Here is a 7100-nt window from a genome sequence, read left to right on the forward strand (position 1 = left end):
TCCTTCTGCCTGGGCCCAGACATGTTGAAGGGGCCTGGACCCTGGTTAGGATGGACAGAATCAAAGGGACCTGCCCCTGGGGACAGTTTAGCCTGCCTGAGGGGCAGGCTGGGGCCTATAGCAGGGGAACTGACCCATGAGGGATCTGGGGAGGGGTTTACATGCAGCGGGCTGTGATATCCAGGGATCTGTGTTTCAGTTCTTCTTTTCTGTTGTAATTGTTTGCAATCCGCCCTGAGCCTTTGCTAAAGTTTGTTTGACAAAACAGTCAAAACTAAGTTGTGCTTTGGGGAAATGAAGGTTAGGCCTGTGCCAGTCGTTTCCTGTAATTGAAGGAAACAACATCTTGTAGATTCCTGTGTCAACTGCTTCCTGCTGGAGTTAGCCACTGGAGGAAGCTGGGGAGTGGGTAGAGAGAGATCAGGGCATGGTTCCCTCTCTTTTTCTGCGTTGGATGGCGTCCCCACGGCGGTTGTGTCTTCACTGGGGCTCCTGCTCCCACTGGACAGCCTGTCTGGCGGGACATGCTCCCCCATCTTTCTAGCTCCCGTCACATGGCCAGTGCCTTGTTCTGGCAACTCCCTCTCTTCCCACCTTTCCCTCCAGCTCAAAGGATGGAGCAGCTCCCTGCTGTGGTGACTCCCTGGACTGCTGGGGAACCAACTCCTTTGCACAAAATTCTCTTGGTCTGCAAGACTCGAGAGGTTACTGTGCTACTGAATGGGCCACGATAGATGCAGGATCTTTGATGACCTCAGGGACAAGGTGGTGTGGGGAGACCACAGCCAGAGACGCCAGTTACAAAATACCAGGAAGGGACACCCTAAGAAGAGGAGCTGCCTTTGGACCAGGGTGACTGGCTGGCTAGATCAATGAGTCATGGCTCTTTCAGATACATGGGAAATGAAAGCCTTCCCTGGGGACTGACAAAAGCAGGGGAGGAATGAACTTGATGGAAGAGCTGGATGCCCTCTCTCTCTGAGGATTTATGGTCATGAGGAATTAATGGAAGGGGAGATGTCTGAATTGCTAAAGAACTTGGGAACACCCAGACTTCATTTCTAATCGTTTAAAGAAAAAAATGAGAACAGCCTCCATGTCCGAAAATAGGTATTTGGTTAAATGAATAATGGTTTGTCCACTCAGAACAAGACAGATGCAGCCTTTGAAATGATGCTGGAAAAAGATCCACCATATATTGTCAAATGAAAAGAAGCTTGACATCAACTACAAGCCTGGTTAAAACATACCCAACACAGGTGCAGGAAAAAGGCTTGAAGTATATCCAGTTTGTAACAGGGTAAAATGTTTTACAAGTTGTCTCTTTAACATCTTCCTCCCTTTTGGGGAATTAAAACCTGAATCCCTGCCCAAGGCTAGTAATTAGAGAGACAGGGGAGTGTCCTTTGTTTTTCGTACCATGGCTCAAGGGATTTGATCAGGCTGTGGTCTTGAGGTTGTCTCTACCAGAGATGTTACAGTTAAACAGCAATAACCTGAAACTGAAAACTACCTTTGAAAGCTCTGTATTTTGGTAGAGCGCCTGGGCATTGTAGCTCACAGCAACCTCAAAATCTTGGGCTCCAATAATCCTGCTGCCTCAGCCTCCCTAGTAGCTGGAACTATAGGCACCTCCACGAGGCCTGGCTGTTTTTACAGACAAGGTCTCACTCTTGCTTAGGCTGGTCTCGAATTTCTGAGCTCAAGCAATCCACCTGCCTTAGCCTCCCAGAGTGCCAGGATTACAGGCTGAGCCACCTCTCCAGGCCTGTATTTCTGCTTATAGATAGGATGGCGGCAATATAAGAGGAGTCCTCATTTGCTGGCAAATTAATAAACTTCCCTTTCCTTCTGCTGGAGACAAATGCCAAACTTTTGGTAACAAGCTGACCCTCGAACATAAGGTTTTGAACTGTGTGGGTCCATTTATACATAGATTTTCTTCTGCCCCTGCCACCCTTGAGAAAAGATGTAACCCTCCTCTTCCTCCTCCTCCTCCTCACCCTACTCAGCAAGACGACGACAAGGATGAAAACTTTTGCGATGATCCACTTCCATTTAATTAATAGTAATATTTTCCCTCTCCCTATGATTTTTTCTCTTCTCTAGCTTATTTTAGTGTAAGAATACAGTATACATGTATATAAAATATATGTGTTATACTGTTTATGTTATTGGTAAGGGTTCTGGTCAACAATAGGCTAGTAGTTAAGTCTGGGGGGAGTCAAGGTTATACCCAGGTTTTCGATTGTGTAGGGGGGCAGCATCCCAATGCCCAAATTATTCAAAGGGTCAGCCATATATGAAAATACTAATAAGGGCGGTGCCTGTGGCTCAGTGGGCAGGGCACCGGCCCTGTATACCAAGGGTGTTGGGTTCAAACCCGGTCCCAGCCAAACTGCAACAAAAAAATAGCCAGGCGTTGTGGTGGGTGCCTGTAGTCCCAGCTACTTGGGAGCCTGAGGCAGGAGAATTGCCTAAGCCCAGGAGTTGGAGGTTGCTGTGAGCTGTGACACCACAGCACTCTACCTAGGGTGACATAGTGAGACTCTGTCTCAAAAAAAAAAGAAAAAAGAAAAGAAAATACTAATAAGGGCAGCGCCTATGGCTTAGTGGGTAGGAGGCTGGTCCCATATATGAAGGGTGGCGCGTTCAAACCCGGCCTGGCCAAACTGCAACAAAAAATAGCCGGGCGTTGTGGCAGGTGCCTATAGTCCCAGCTACTTGGGAGGCTGCAGCAAGAGAATTGCTTAAGCCCAAGAGTTGGAGGTTGCTATGAGCTGTGACGCCACAGCACTCTACCCAGGGTGACATAGTCAGACTCTGTCTCAAAAAAAATAAAACTAAAAATAAATAAATAAATAATGAAAACACTAATAGAGGTAACTCTGAGTGGCAGCAGAATTACAGGTGATTTTTATCCTCTTCCCTTTGGTCATCTGCATTTTCTAAAGTTCTTATTGGAAATACTACATATACATTAGTATGCATTAATATACATTAATACCAAAACAATATACATATATTAATTTATATTAAGGAAAACCAAGGTTACTGAACAAAGCAACTAGGCATTAAACCTAATTGTGTCTTGTCTGGGCTGTAACCTCCTCCTTAGCCAAATTCCCCTCTCTTCAAAACCTGCCAGGATGGCTTTTCTCCTGCAAAATGCCTCCTTGTGAAAACTCCATCCCATACGTGTCTAACTTTAAAAATCTTTTCAGAGCTTGTGCTCTACACTGCCTTCTGACGTTGGCATCATCCAACAGCATTCTTCGGTTGTCTTATACACTGGAGACGGGAAAGGATTCAGTGATTCATGCTGGGGTGGGTGTGAGACGCGAGCACCTGAGAGGCGGCTGGATGAAGAGGGGTCTAGACTAGTGATTTTCAACTGGTGTGCCAAGAAAAATTTTAAAGATCATTAATTACATTATTTTCAAAAGAAGTTCAAAGCACAGTAAGTATATATATATATTTTTTTTGATCAACACAATTTAAGAATGCCACAGAAGGGCGGCGCCTGTGTTTCAGTGAGTAGGGTGCCGGCCCCATATGCCAAACGTGGCGCGTTCAAACCCAGCCCTGGCCAAACTGCAACAAAAACAAAAAAATAGCCGGGCGCTGTGGCGGGCGCCTGTAGTCCCAGCTGCTCGGGAGGCTGAGGCAAGAGAATCGCGTAAGCCCAAGGGTTAAGAGGTTGCTGTGAGCCGTGTGACGCCACGGCACTCTACCCGAGGGCGGTACAGTGAGACTCTGTCTCTACAAAAAAAAAAAAAAAGAATGCCACAGAAGTTTTACTATAGAGTCAAGCATGCTGTGCCTGTGGCTCAAAGGAGTAGAGTGCCAGCCCCATATGCTGGAGGTGCTGGGTTCAAACCCAGCCCCGGCCAAAAAAAAAACTGCAAAAAAAAAAAAAGGTTGAAAAACACGGGTCTAGACCCCTTTGTGTGACTATCTCTGAAAGAAAAACCAGGGGGCATGAGACAACGTATAAGGGAGGCAGGATTTTTGATTTAAGGGAGTAGCTCCGAGCTCTCACTGCAATGGGGTTTGGGATGGGCTGCCTCGTGAGGCAGAAAAAGCTCTGGGTTGCTGGAGGTATTCAATGCTGCACGAGTGGTAGAAGTTCCCTAGTAACCTCAGTTCTATGGTCTCTGAAATGTGATGGCGCCGTGTCCCCAGTCAGGGAGAAAGCATTCCAGTGCAAAGAGCCCCCGGTGTCTCTTTGTACCCCCACCTGGCTGCATGCAGGACAGGGGCCCGACATTGACTAACAGGCTTGCCCTTCACAGCCACGGATTCTCCTTGCTAAGTCTCTCTGCAGCAGACTGCCAGGAAAAGTGCTTTCTGCCTGACAAATTTCTCCAAAACACTGCGTATCATCTTGCCTCTGAGCCTTTGCATGAATTGTACCTGCTGCCTGGAACACTCTGTCCACCCCACTTTCCTATCTAACTCCTGTTCATTCTTCAGACCTCTTCCCAAGTTCACGTCCTTCAGGAAACCTTCCCTGTGTGAGCCACTCACTGGTTGAGTCAGGAGCCCCAGCTCTGTGTTCCCACCTCCTAGTGTGTATTGCACCATGTTTTCCATTTCCCCATGTCGCCGACTACAAGGACAAGGCCTGCAACTCGCTGGCCTGGTCTCTCAGTGTCGAGCAGGAGCTGGCACAGAGCAGGTACTCGGTAATATTTGCTGAGCGAATGAGTGTGTAGGTTGGGGGAGCTGGCCAGAGCTTTAGGACTATGGGGGAACATACCCAAGCTATAGAAAAAGCACATCCTACAAACGATGAATACTTATGAATGTGACCCGCTCCCTCCCCTTCTCTCAACACCCAAGGATGCCAGAACTTTTTCTGCGGAAGCAAGAATATCAGAAGACAGCGGGATGTTTACTGGAAGTCTTCAGGGGCTTGGGCAGTGCTATCTCCATGGCTGAAGGTCAGTATCAAGCCTGGAATCAGGCTGTGTCAGTCAGGGACATTCGTTGACTTACATTGTAGTACCCGGCAAAGGGACCCCTAAAGGGCCCCTGACTGTCTCAGCCTGAGTCCCTGCACATCTCAACCACCACCCCCCACCCGCTTGGGTTAATTCTGAGAACAAGTTTCAGAACAGGAAGTTCCCTGAGTTCCCAAAAAACTCCTAGCCACAGGTAAAACAATGGTAGAACTTACCCCAACCCCCTAGCAATGGCTAAACAATGGTGGAAAGCTTACTCAAGCAAAATTTCTCAAGCCAAGTTTGTCCCCAGGCCAGCTGCCACGATGTAACCCCCTGAGCCAACCAGCCCTCCTGAGTGTAACCCCGCCCCAAGCTACCCCCTGAGCTAACTAACTGGCCGCATTCTGCTTCTGTGTCTGCTAGCTTGCCTGCCAATACAGCACAAAAATTGTATAAAAGTCAACCTGCTCCTCACTTCAGGGCCGTTTGCCCTTTGGGGCAGCAACCCACCTGCACAGGTGTAATAAATCACCATCTGATTTATACCTGAAGTGGGGTCCGAGTCTTTCTTACAGGTGGCACATGAGTACAACATGTCCCAGGACAGGGGCTCAGACTGGGCCTAACCCTGCGCCTGACTCCAGATGACAATGAACAGGTCTTGTGCCCCCTCTAGGCCTCAGTTTCCCTGTCTGTAAAAGAGGCTTGGTCTAGAAGACCCCTAAGGGTCCTTGGGGCTTGAATGATCTCTGCTTCTCTGTCACTTTCGGGTTGGAAACCTCCCCTGCCATCCCAGAATTCCCTCTATGATGACTGTCACTGACGCAGCATCAATTTATCTTAGCATTTTATTGACTCTGCTTATAATTTCAGCTCTCTTTTGGGGAATTTGAAGTTCCAGAAGCTTAGTACATGCTTATAAGGCTTGTAGAAGGCCATGCTTCTTCATAAAAACATTAAGGGGACCCTATGTCTCCTGCCAGGATTGGGGGAACAGGGGAAATGGAGGGACATGATCTTTGGGAAGACACATAAGGTTACTAATAGAATCCTAGCTCTGCCACTTCCCACTGTGTGCAGGGCGCTTTATCTCTCAGCCTCAGCTTTCTCATCTGCAAACTGGGAGTAATAGTCTCTTCTCAGTGTTGTGTGCTGCTGCCTCTGACCAGTTTCTGAAAAGAAGGCCTCATGCCATGAGCATCCTCCATTGCACAGCAAGGAACCAAGAACCATGTTTGCACCAAAGATGTGCACCAAAGATGTGCAAAAACCTTGCTTCCTGGTGTGCAGGTGTGGGGATGGAGGGAGGCAGTGATGAAAACAATGATAAAGGTTCATGCAGCAGTTTGAGCTGGTGGTTGTTTCTGAGGCCACATTCTAGGGCTGAGGGAAATAAAGGCATTGCATCTCACAGGTTAGGCCTCCAGGCTAGGTTAGAATTATTATATTTAGTTATTATTTTCCATGGAAGAGCCTGGAGCTCAGAGGTAGAAGCGAGTGGGCTCCAAGACTTTGTTGGAATATGGCTTCCCAGATAGCCCACTTAGCACCCAGAGAAACTGAGGCTTAGAGGGGGAAGGGATATTACTCCCCCTGGAGGCTCCGGTACCCACAGAGGCACCTTCCGCCACCTACATGGTGTGCCCACCAGAGATCCCCACCTGCCCCTCTTCATCCACTCAAAGAGGCAGAGAAAAAAAGACTCTTGATAGGTTACAAAGTGTGGTCATACCTCTGTGTCACGGGTATCATCACACACCAAGGGTGGGGCTCTCTGGGCTGGAATGGGCCCCAGCGCCAACCAGTATCTCCTGAGGAATTGACTCATGGGACTGACTCACTCATGTAGATATAGATACAACTTTCAGTCTGATCTTATTTTCCTAGGTGAAGCACTCCCAACCCTTACTCCTTTAATTCCACTTTTGTACGCACAGAATGAGCTCAAGGAAGTTGTGGATAAGCGTCTTCAATCATCGGGCAACACTGGCTTACAGAATAATGAGTCAAGAGGATTAAGGCCCTATTTTTTCCTTCTGCTTACCTGCTACCCTGCTGTTTTGCCCACTGAGCAACACCAATGCCCCCTCAGAGGAAGGACAGTCACCCATGTATGACAGGAATTTGGAATCTGGGATGGTAAGTCAACCA

This window comes from Nycticebus coucang, chromosome 22 (assembly GCF_027406575.1).
Source record: "Nycticebus coucang isolate mNycCou1 chromosome 22, mNycCou1.pri, whole genome shotgun sequence".
NCBI classification, from domain to species: domain Eukaryota; kingdom Metazoa; phylum Chordata; class Mammalia; order Primates; family Lorisidae; genus Nycticebus; species Nycticebus coucang.